Source organism: Choloepus didactylus, chromosome 5 (genome assembly GCF_015220235.1).
Source record: "Choloepus didactylus isolate mChoDid1 chromosome 5, mChoDid1.pri, whole genome shotgun sequence".
NCBI classification, from domain to species: Eukaryota; Metazoa; Chordata; class Mammalia; order Pilosa; family Megalonychidae; genus Choloepus; species Choloepus didactylus.
Window position 1 is genome coordinate 13,731,300 of NC_051311.1, and position 12,902 is coordinate 13,744,201.

Genomic DNA, 12,902 nt, shown 5'->3' on the forward strand with positions numbered 1-12,902 from the left:
TTCCTTAAGATCTTTCCCATATATGTACTAGTTAAATCATACTTTGAAAGATATTACATTTTTGTATATATTTTATATTTCATAATAAGGAAATAACTGAAACTGTGGAATTGTAACCTATAATATTCTTTGAAATTTGCTCTCTAACTACTTGTTAAATTGCACTTGGAAAGCTATCACTTTTTTGCATATATGTTGTATTCCACAATCAAAAAATGATAAATTAAAAAAAAAAGATCATCCAAATTTTTGGTGATTTTCAAAAATGTTTATCTGCAGGAGTAGACAATGTGGGCTCCAAGCAGATGCAGCAGATCTACCTGCCTGTCTGTGCTGATGGGTGAGAGCCCCACCATGTGCAGAGTTATCCAGGGGCATCTGGAAAACAACCCAGCCTTGGAGAAACTGTTGCCTTGTATCGGGTGAAAATGGGCTTCATGTTCACCAGGGAGGACCCCAGTGAGATCAGGAACGTACTGCTCCCAACAAGGTGCCAGTTGCCACCTGGGCCGGTGCCATTGCCCCATGCAAAGTCACCACGGCCACCCAGAACACTGGCTGTGGTCCCAGAAGATGTCCTCCTGCCAGGCTTTAGGCATCACCACTAGGATCCCCATCGAAATCCTGAGTGACATGCAACTAACCAGGATTAGACTGAAGACAAAGTGGGAGCCAGAGAAGCCACACCGCTGGACATGCTGAGCATCTGCCCCTTCTCTTTTGGGCTGACGGTCCAGCAGGTGTTTGGCAATGGCAGCATCTACGACCTGGAAGTACTTGACATCACAGAGGAAACTCTGCACCCTCACTTCCTGTTGGGTGTCTGCAATGTTGCCAGCATGTATCTGCAAACTGGTTTCCGAGCCGTGGCATCAGTACCCCATTCTATCATCAATGGGCTCAAGCGAGTCCTGGCTTTGTCTGTAGAGGCTGATGGCACCATCCCACTTGCTGAAAAGGTCAAGGCCTTCTCGGCTGATCCAGCTGCATTTGAGGCTGCTGCCCACTTGGCTGCCGTCACCGCCGCTGCTCCTGCCGCTGCTGCAGCCCCAGCCGAGGCTGAAGCAAAGGAAGTGTCGGAGAAGTTGGATGAGGATATGGGACATGGGACTTAGTCACTTTGACTAGTCACCAAAAAGCAGCCAATTCAGCCAGCTTTCTTTGTGAAATAAGGAAATAAACCCTTATTTATCTTTTTTAAAATTCTATAAGAGGAATAAAGGAGGTGTGACCAGGGTGAGATTATGTGTATTTTAGGTAGTAAAGTGAAGTCAGGGAATAAACCATGATGCTTTCCAGGGAGTGATGGGAGAAACTTCAAGTTATTTTCAACATTTCGGAACTCTCAGTAGAAACTGTGCTTCCACCTAAATAGGTAAACCAAAATGATTCTTATCTTTTGGTTGAAATCATAGACATTTGACTTGGTATCACTGATTATCTCATTCTTCTATTCTGACAAATTAGTGCTCCTGATAAACATAATCTGGTTGAAATAAGGAAAAATGAATTCTTACCTAGCAAGTTACTGGGTGTCTATGAGTGGGACATGTTTGAGATCACTGTCCATAACACTAGATTTTTTTTCTGTCTTTACAATGGATCTTGTAAACTTTCCTATTATCCAAAGGAAAAATAACACCTTTGTTTTCAGTGTAATTAATTCTCAACATGCTGAAGGTGATTTTTTTTTTTTTTTTTTTTTTTTTTTTGTCCACGGAATAACCAGTTTCCTTCTCTCTCTCTCTTTCCGAACAAAGATTATTTTACTGCAGTTCCACCAGAGACTGCACAAGGACAGAGAAAATATACTTGGTGAAATTTTGATCTTGAAATCTCCTCTTCTGAGGGCCAGGGTAAGAGAAGAAGCTGAAGCTGTAAGCTTCAGTAAGATTTAGGAGAATCACTGGATTCTGGTTACTCTCTCTCCCCCATCTCTTCAGGTATCCAAGCATTCATGCAGCAACACTCATGAAGAAACATTTTGTATCTCTGCTAGATGCCAGGGACACCAATGGATATGCTATACCATCTCTGCCTTCAAGGTGTTTGTCGACTAGTTACCTTAAGAGTATACGAAATAATATAGTGATCAAATATATGCCTGAAATACCATTAAGCCTAACATTGAATCCATCAGGATTATGCTGTAAGTGACAAACAATTCCAAATTCTTGGTGGCTTAAGGCACCAATGTGTCTTTCTCATTCACGCCACCTGTCCACTGAAGGTTGGCAGATGCTTTGGGGGTAATGGGAAGAGCCCATTCTTCATAAATATTCACGGACCCAGGCTAATAACGAGTCACGATCTTGAATATTACTGGCTGCCATGCCAAAGGGAAAAGAAAGCTCTGCAGGATTTCAAACAGGCAATTAAATCTTCCAGCACAGAACGATGCATGTTTCTATCATAAACTCATCTGACAGACTAGTCTCACGGCCCCACCCACCACAAGGGGCCAGGAAGTGGACTTCTACCACGTTCCCAGAAGCAGGAGAACTGGAAATATTTTAGGAACAGCAATAATGATGATGATAGCTATAAAAGAGCCAGGAGACCAGTTCTCTGGCCTCAAAAATCTTGCCCACTAAAACAGAATTTGTTTCATCAAGAAAGAAACTAAGCTTTCTGCTTTCTCCTTAAAGGACAAGTTTAACAGTGCCTTGAAGAAGCATGTTCCGGTTTGCTAATGCTGCTGTTAGGCAAAATACCAGAAAAGGATTGGCTTTTACAAAGGGAGTTTATTTGATTACAAATTAACAGTCTGAAGGCCATGAAAATATCCAAATTAAGGCATCAACACACGTATACCTTCACTGAAGGAAGGCCAATGGCATCTGGAAAACCTCTGTTAGTTGGGAAGGCATGTAGCTGGCATCTGCTGATCCTGGGTTGTGTTCAACTCATCTCTCAGCTCCTGTGCATTCTTCAAAATGTTGCTTTTGGGGTGTTTTGCTTCTCCAGAGCAAAGTGTCAACAAAAGTCTGCTTTCAACGTCTCTCTTGGCTGTAGCACCTCCTTCTGTCTGTGAACACTTTTGTAGGACTCCAGTGATTCAATTAAGACCTACCCTGAATGTGTGGGGTAACACCTTCATGGAAATTATCCAATCAAATATCTCACCCATAGTTGACTGAGTCACATCTCCATGGAAACACTCAATCAAAGGATTCCAATCTAATCAACACTAATACATCTGTCCCCACAAGACTGCATCAAAGAACATGGCGTTGTGGGGGACATCCAAACTGGCACAAAGCATAATTATTTAGCTATTTACATCATGTTGAAGCCTCCTATTTAATTGGAAAATATGCCTTCTACTTGCCCTCTACTTCTTGGTAGAGAATTTCCAAACTAGAGAAAGAATGTTAAGTTGCATAGATGCTCCTATACTCTAGCAGCACACAACCCAAAGAACCACAGCTTCACCAATCCTCTTGCACAAGTGGATGTAACGATGCAGTGTTGAATCTCTCTCAGTAATCCCAGTCTAAAGAAGAGGAAAAGTGACCATCTCTACCCTTTTACCATTACCAACAGGATGGTTCCCAGAGGTTCAAGAGCAAAAGTGGGAGTACCTAAAAGATGCTCACCCTCCAGAAGCCCTAGAAGAAAGCTGGCATTTATACCAAAGATATTCACTGACAATTTTGGCATTTACAATTGGCTCACAGAGCCTGCAACCCAGCCAGAATGGTTTCTAATAAGCACTGAGTCTGCCTCAACTAGAAAGGGTTCCAAAAGCAAGTCCACCCCCACAAAAGCAATTTCATGGATATAAATAATCACTGATTTTTTTTTTAACTTTACTAAATTATCACTGGGCTGGTTTTGATGGTCTCTTGATTTTGATTGGATAGTATCAGTTTGATCAGATAACTGTGTGGTTAACCAGAGGATGGTCATCCAGTATCTCAGGGGGGTGCAGGAGCTGTCATTCCAAGTTCCACTGACCAGCAGCTCTTGACTTCCCAGTCTAACCAGTCTAAGAACTGCTGGATCTCTTGTTCAGGATTCAATATGAAATGAGAAAAAAATTTGCTTGGGGGGTTAAAAACACTTTATTTCTAAAAGACGTCAAGTGACTCTTTCTACATGTAACTCCCAAACCACCATGACTAATAAACAAAACAGCAGTTCTCCTGATACTCTTTTTGGGACCTTGTCTGCCCACTAAACTCAAACCCTCTGTCTCCCTGCCCAAGCCTCTAACCTGGCCTCTTGACCATCCCCACACCCTCACTCTGCCACCTTCACACTTCACCACCTTGTTCACCTGGAACTTCTCTCACCAATGACTTCCCAATTGCCTCCTTCCCTGCTGGACACATCTGCATCATTGCATATCAGGGGATCATCTTGCAGCTACGAGAACAAGCATCAGGGCAGTTAGACCCTAAATCCTGGGTCCACTCTGGATGAGCAAGTGATTTGAACTCTCTGACATTTAGATTCCTTCATCAGAAAATGGGGGCAAAAGGTAGACCTATGTCATGGGTTGCCTGTGAAGATTCAGGAGAGCCATACACGTAAGCAGCATGACAGGGCCTGGCCCATGGCAAGCCCACTGTTTGGGCTTCCTGATACTGATATTGGTGCCAGTAGCCATGGCTTCTCCTCAACACTCTTGCCTCTCTCCTTTGGCTTCAGTGACACATGATTTCCTGGTATTCCTTTTAAACTGCTGTTATATTCTTGCTCAATGCACCAAAACTTCTAATCTTCTTCTCCTATATTCCTACAACCGCAGCATTAGTTGATTTCTCACCTGGACCATTGCAACAGCCTTTCCAGAAACATCCCTGATAGGAATCTCTGCTCATTCAGTCCATTCGCCACATTCATATGTAATTCAGGAGCACCCCACCCCCACCCCCAGAAACTCCAAACATGTCATCCTCCTGATCCGTACCTAATAACTTCCTGAAACAAAAGTAAAGAGAGCTACCTTTGGGTTCCATCTGCTTGGAAGAACATCCTTTGAGATTCCTTTCAAATGTTGTCTACCAAATGTTAACCACACATTCTCCCTGGATTTGGTCCACATTTTACTATATTGAGCAAAGTTTTCTGTGTAGTTTGTGGTTTGGGTTGTTGAAAGGTCTTAAATTTCCTAACGGTAAAGTTATTCTATTTTTTTTTTTTTTTTTTTTTTTTTTTGTGAGCTTTTAGCTGCGAATAACAGAGAATTCGGATTCAAATGGCTTAAACCAATAAGGGGCCACTATGTCCTCTATCAAGAAGTCTGAAAGTTGAGTGGATTCAAGGTTAGTTGACAATGTCATCAGGGGCCCAAGCTCCTTGTATATTTCTACTCCACCATCTTCAGTGTGCTAATTTCATCCTCTGGTAGCAACCCAAATGTGACCAAGAATCACAACCAGACATGACAATAACCAGCAGACCATATCTGGTCAAAACCTGTGAGGTAAGCATTATTATCCCTACCTCACACATGAGGAAACTTGGTCTCAGAGGGGAAGTCACTTGCCCCACGCCACACAGCAATTAGAGGTAGAGACAGGATTTGATCTGGCTTGAGAGTCTATACTCTTAAACACCCAGTTCTACTCCTCCCAAAATGACAGCAAGTAAATTTGCCCTGAAAATTTGAAAGTTGGATTTACAAGGCTACTATTTTGCTCACACTCCATAAGTTTACTGAGCACTGGCTAACTTTCTAAAAGGAAAGAACAATCAGAAGCATCTATCATTAGGGTGTTGGACTTCTTTCATCAGCCACGATCAGCTGTAGTCACACAGCCCAAAAAACACTGAACATGTGCTTACCTCACACAACTTCTTCATCTGTCATTTCTAATTAGAAGGCAAACTCAGTCAATGTTTTCACATTGTAATAGTTGGAATTGGTTTGTTTTTTGGTTGTTGTTTTTTTTCACATTTTCATGTAAATTTTTTAAAACGCATCTTATTATACCAGTTGTAGGTTTACAGAAAAATAATGCAGAAAGTACGGAGGGCCCATTTACACACACACACACACACACACACACACACACACACACACACACACATCTGCTCACACACGCAGTTTTCCTCATTATTAACATTTTGCATTAGTGTGTACTTCTACAATTTATGAAACTATTATAATATACTATTAACTATAGTCCATAGTTTACACTAGGGTTCATGCTTTGTGTTATATAATTCTTCATACTTTTTTTTAATGTATTCTGGGTTTATATAGAGAGAGATACATATATCCTAAAATTAATCATTTTAACCACATTCAAATATATAATTCAGTGCCTTTAGTTACAGTCACAATGTTTTGCTACCATCACCACCATTCATTACCAAAACTTTCCCATCGCCCCAAACAGTTATTCCACACCAACTAAGCATTAACTCCCCATTCTCTACTCCCGCCCCAGCCCCTGGTAACCTGTATTCTCGTTTCTAATTCTGTGAATTTGTTTATTCTAATTATTTCATGTAAGTGAGATCATGGAGTATTTATCCTTTTGTGTCCAGCTTATTTCACTCAACTTGATGTCCTCAAATTCACCATGTTGTAGCATGTGTCTGAATGTCATTTCATTTCATGGTTGAATAACATTCCCTTTATGTATAGACCACATTTTATTTATCCATCCTTCTGTTGATGGACATTTGGATTGCTTCCACCTTTGGCAGTTGTGAATAATGCCACCATGAACGTTGGTATGCAAATATCTGAGTCCCTAATTTCAGTTCTTTTGGGGATATGCATAGAAGTGGCAGTTGGTTTTTATAGGTGTTATGTATGTATTCACCAAGGAGCCACTTAAGGCCGGGAAAGTTTAGGGATCCTGTCAAAGGTCACATAGCCAGCAAGACTTTGAGGGGCATAAGAAGCATCAAGGCCAGCTCCTTCCATGACGACCCTCACTTCCTTTCCAGGCAGAAGGGGGTCACGGGTTCCCACCCACCTCCTCGCCAGCTGAGGGGTGGCAGGTGGACTTGCCCATCCACACCTGGCCTGCATCCTCTCCAGGGCCTCCGTGGACCATGTTCACCTCCACGTTTCCACTCAACTGGGCATCAGATATGAGTAACAAGGAAGCAAGCAGAGCCCTCCCCGAACATCGGAATCTAGAGGAAATGTGAGCTATTCATCGAAAATATCTAGCTTCCAGGAGAACCACAAAATGAACAAAGTTACTGAACACACACTTCCCCCAGCCCCTAACCACACACGGGCACACATTTGCACCCTGCCACCCGCAATTCCTTGACCAAGGGCTGGTGAAGCCATCAGACCAGTATGTAACGCAGGCCTGATCAAAACGGTCTGCAACCGCCTGCCCGGATTCGTCCAGATCCCTCCAGCGCCCTCCCAGGTTGCTCAACGCTGCGGGTGTGCCTCTTCACCACATCGGCTTCCGGCGGCCACGGCCTCCCTTTCTGCACCTCGGAATCTCGAGACCGCCTGTCCACGACCACTGCTAGGCCCACTGGGGCGCCCACCCCGCGCCTCCTCCGCGCAGAGGCCCTGAGTGCAGCGCAGGGGCCCGGCAGCGCCTTGCTTCGCCACCCAGGGGCCTCATGGCATTTCCTTAAATGAAACGATGACCGGGCAAAGCCCTCTGAAGACCTCCCCTCAGCCGGAACTCATGACTGTGGGGGCCTGCGGCTACTTCCAGCACTTAATTTTCTCTGAGGAAGTCTTCCGCCGAGGGAGCAGGGTTGTCCACTCCAGGGGGCGGCCCAGGCTGGCTGCTTGTGCTCTTTCTCCTGGCAGACTCGCGGTTCCTGTTCCAGCTACCTGTGCACGCTCACTGGTGTGCACTTTGGCATGTGCACACTCCACACGAGGACCAGGAAGAACGAGGGAGATGGCGGCCCAGGGGTCCAGCCGCGCCCCTGCACTGCGCGTCTGCAATCATGGCCCTCGAGGCCGTCAAGTCTGTGCTGCTACCTCCCCAGGACCCATAAGACCCTTCTCCGCTTCCACGGGGGCGGGTATGCTTCAGCAGCAGGGCCAGTCGGCCGTTTTACCTCTTCCCTGTCTAGCTCTGGGTGTCCAGGGCCTGGGCTCGCCGGGGCCAGATGGGCATCAGGTCGAACTGAAGGGAACTTGGGCTGCCCAGAGCCCTAGGCTGGAAGCTGCACTGCCTTCCGCGGGAGCCCTCAGGAGAATCCTGCCTGTGTGAACCAGGGAGTTTTCCCCTTTGTGGTTGCATTATCACCCATCCACCTCCACTGCCACATGTTCTTATGCTTTGATCCAGAACAAATTTCAAATCCCACCCAAAGAACACTTGCTTTAAAAACACAGGGGAAAAGGATTGCAGAACAACAGTAGCTCCAGCTTCCTGGCTCATCAAACTCAAGGGAGTCATTCCTCTATATCTAAACCAGGAGGGCTTATGTGCCAACTCCATTTAATTGGTAGTGGACTGCAAGCACTGTGTTAAGAAAGCTTCTGAGGTTGAATTCACAGGAAGGATTGCTGTATTCCTTTACTGATTACGCTGCTTTGGATGTATTATGTCCCCCAAAATGCCATTATCTTTGATGCAGTCTTGTGTGGGCAGGGAAGTATTGGTGTTGATTGGGTTGGAGACTTTTGATGTGATCACTCAACTGTGAGCGAGATCTTTCATTGAATAATTTCCATGGAGGTGTGGCCCCACCCAGTCAGCATGGGCCTTGATTAGTTTACTGGAGCACTATATAAGCTCAGACAGAAAGAGAGCTTGCTACAGCCAAGAGGGACACTTTGAAGATTGCATGGAAGCTGAGAGAGGAGCTGCGGATGAAAGACAATTTGAAGATGGCTGTTGAAAGCAGACTGTTGCTCCAGAGAAGCTAAAAGAGGACAAACACCTCAAGAGCAACTGAGAGTGACATTTGAAGAAGAGCTGCGGCCTAGAGAGGAACATCCTGGGAGAAAGCCATTTTGAAACCTCAACTTGGAGCAGACGCCAGCCACATGCCTTCCCAGCTAACAGACGTTTTCTGGATGCTATTGGCCATCCTCCAGTGAAGGTACCCGATTTTTGATGTGTTACCTTAGACACTTTATGGCCTTAAGACTGTAACTATGTAACCAAGTAAACCCGCTTTATAAAAGCCAATCCATTTCTGGTGTTTTGCATCCTGGCAGCATTAGCAAACTAGAACACTGATGAAAGAGTGGGGGAAAGGAGAAGCTGTAGGATATGTTCCCACAATTGGCATCTTCAATGTAGGAAACAGAGCCCTCATTTTGGGGTCAAACCATCAAGCACCTGAAAGTTGGCTATACCATTCACTCACTGTGTGGCCTTGGGCAAGCTGGTTAACCTCTCTGAGTCCCAGAAAATTTTATCATTAAACGGCTGGCCCCCTAATCCTCAACTCTTCTGTCTGCCTACTCTGATTCATTTTCTGCACCTAGCCCTGTTAGGTGGTCCACTCTACTGCAAACTGTCTCTCTGTGAGGACCGTCCTTCTGACAGCCACCCCTCCTACTTCCAAACATCAGTCTCATGTGCATCTGTCCTCAGGCCTGCAGGACATACCTCCTCTTCTCAGGAGGAGTTCTTTATGACATCACAATAATTCCAATATAGGTTAGAGTGGATGGCAAGAGAGCTGAGCCTCAAGTGATCCCCAAACTGAAGTGGCAGCTGCTGCGGCAGGTTTCTGGCGTGGCTCCCAGAGAATGCCAAGACGCTTGGGAATGCAAGCACACAGACGGGAGCCTCTAGCACAGGCCGGGGCAGGGGAGGTAGGCATCCCATACTCAGTTTCGCCTGCCCCTTTCCCTTCCCATCCACCCCTAGCTTCTTCATGACCAGTGCCAGCCAGTTTCCTATGACAGGGAAAGAGCCTGGAAGCCAAAGGGTTAGGAGCCACCCCTGCCCGGCTGCTGCACCTGAACAACCCACAACCATCCCTGCTGGGCTCCTCCCTTCATTCTTCCAGACCCTCTCGCCTGTTGAGGCACTTTGTGCAAAGGGCCAGCTTCCTCTCACCTGGCCAGAGGCAGACCTTGCAAAGGCGTATCCCCTGGGCCAGCAGATCAGGGTTCTGGCCTGGCTGGGTTAGGGGGAGGGAGGAGAAAGCCATTGCAAGCAGGTATCGCTGGGGGATGAGGGCAAAGTATCGAGGCAAATGGGCGCCAATATCAGAGGAGAGGAGCTGCCTCCAGGCCGGACCCCAGTGCCAGGCTGGGCATGGGAAGGGAGGAGGGGGCAGTCGGGAGGGGCAGGGACAGAGGTTACAGCAGGGAGGACTCAGTAAGACCGAGCACGAGAAGGACCCGCCACCCTCTGTTGGGTGCCAGTCACCGGACCCAGGGGCAACCTGCTGCTTTATCATCTTAGGGACTACACCCACGATGACAAGAATCGCCCATCTGTTCCTTGTTGAATGACTGGACAACCTCATTAGCTCTCCGTGAACTAGGAGGGCCACGTGTCTGATCAGCCAAAAGTGGGAACTGTGGACTATTTTAAATAAATGTAGTTTTATTACTTGCGAAAAGGTACTAAAACTCCTATCACGTAAACAAAGAGTCAGGCACATTCTTGAATGGATATCCATCTAGATATGTGTTATTTGATGTGTCTTATTATGAAACCAAATACTTTGTGGTACGGAAAGAGAGAGGACGGGAGACTGGGAGGGAGGCGGGGAGAGAGGGAGAGAGCGGTGGTCCCAGGATAAAGGGTTCACGTTAGGGTAGAGCTGGGCAGGAACACATGCAACTGTTGGTCAGTGAAATCCATCCAGTATCCGCTGGCATAGTCAAGTGGCAAACGGCCTGCAACACAGCAAAGGCGAGGAAGGGCTGAGGAGCTGGTGGTCGGGAGCAGGCTTCGTGGAGAGAGGGGCCTTCTGCTAGGTGCTGAAGTTCTGTAGAGAGCTCGTAGCCTAGATGCACTGACCCCTGGAGGGTCCATGGCAGGGATCTGCAGGATGTTTATGAGCCTAGAAGAGAAAAGCTAGGATTTAAGGGCTGATGATGATTACTGAACCATTATACAGATATTCCTCTTTTCTCCCTGGTATATTAGAGAGAGGGAAATACCTGAAACCTGCACTGTAATCCAGCTGCCTTGATCTCTGGTAATGATGGTAGAGCCTTTATCTTGTGCTCCTGTGACTGTAAAAACCTTGTGACTGACCTTCACTTGTACCCATTTTATCCAGTTTTTTGGCTTTGGAGTCTTATGATCACTAAAGACAGCCCCTAATGCTTATTAATGAAGGGTCTTGGGTCAGCCCAGAACTAACCCACCCCAAGTCCAAAGTTATCTTGATAACCAAAGCTGGATCTAATCAAAATGAACCTGCCTGACATGCGCGGTAGCTTAGACTTGAACCTACAAGTCACCTATACCTCATTATAATACTAAAAATCACACCCATTATCATATTAAGCCCACCATTTTCTGTGACTAAGCATGTAGTCAATCTGTGCATGCTCAATAATTCGATCACTTCTAATTACATCATCTGAAGCCATTGTGCTCATTATCCTAAAAGCTGCCCATCTTCTAATACGATAAAACTATCAGAATTACTGCAGTTTGGGGAGACAGATTTTGAGCCAATAGATCATCTGTTCTTGTGCTTCACACCCAGCAGTAAACTCTTTTTCTCTTTGAAACCCTGGTGTCTCAGGAATTGGTCATTTGTGCACATCAAACAAAGAATCCACTGCCTTGGTCTGGTAACAAGCCCACAGAATTACAGGCAGATATAGTGTCTATATGGATTTTTCTGGGGAGAAGTCTTCTCTTTTACCAGTTACCAGACAAGTCTTTTGTCCAAGTTAATTTAAAAACAACTTAATTACAAAACTAGGGAAAATGTGTGGGGCTAGGGAATACAAGCAGAAGGGGAGAAAGTTGGAGGGGACAGAGCATCCCTGATGTGAGGCATATTTTGGGTGGGGTGGATTTTAGGTGAATGGGGCTGGAGTGGGGGCAGAGTAGAAATATGAGGTAAGGGTGGATAATAAAATATTCTATAGACTTTAGGCTTGAGCATCATAAGTAATAGGAAGTGACTTGATGAAATCAGTACTTACGGACATTAAATCTAATCACAGTAAGCAAGATGAACGGACAAGAGAGAAGGAAGTTATTATCCACATCCAAATGGAGCACATTAAACTGTGAAGGTTTGTTTCTCTAAAATTATGGCATAACAGAATTTTGTCATTGCTGTTATTTATAACCTTCTGCATTCCAGAAGGGCTGGCCTCTGTTCAGTGGAAGCCCTTTGACTTTACTTAGCACCCTAATAACCTTGGGTGTGTGCACCTGTTGTCTTTCAGCTCCAGACCCTCCTTCTAGACCCTGCGCTGTGATGCTGGGGCTGGTGCACTGCTACCTGGCTCTCTATTAGCTCCCACCAAGAGGGGGCTCGGAAGGGAGACTGCAGGATTTGCTCCTTCCCGTCTGTGTCCTACTCCTCTTGACATCCCCCCAGCAACACTTTCTGCACCCCAGCGGTGGCTTCCTGCCCATGGCAGTGGCTGAGTCCTGCTGACAGTCTTTCCAGCACTCCAGAGACAGTTTCATCACACATCGGCATCCGCAGAAGTCTGGATCCCAGGCCCTCGGGCCCCTCCCTGAACCCAGAAACACCTGAGCTCAGAAGTGCATGTTCCTTGTTCCTTAGGGCTCAGAGCCCCAGCTTCCCCAGGCTTTTCATCAAGCTTCTAAATCTTAATAACACCCACCTCTTCCCTTTGTTCTCCCAGCCCCAGCAGTGGTAGCTGCTCTGGCTTGCGTTAAAGTTCTCTCTTTGTCACCTCAATTAACGCATTAATAACCTTAATCTAGTTGACAATCCTTAGTATTAAATTTTCTCTGTTGAAATAGCTGGTGTGGCTTCTGTCTTCTGCCTGGACCCTGAGATTTCTAGTAGAAGATTCCTGAATTGTTCTG

At 45.8% G+C, this 12,902-nt stretch overlaps 1 pseudogene; it reads left to right on the forward strand.

Annotated features, from left to right (window-relative positions):
- The first annotated feature begins 242 nt into the window (after window positions 1-242).
- LOC119535192 lies at window positions 243-1,115 on the forward strand (annotated as a pseudogene).
- The last annotated feature ends 11,787 nt before the right edge of the window (window positions 1,116-12,902 follow it).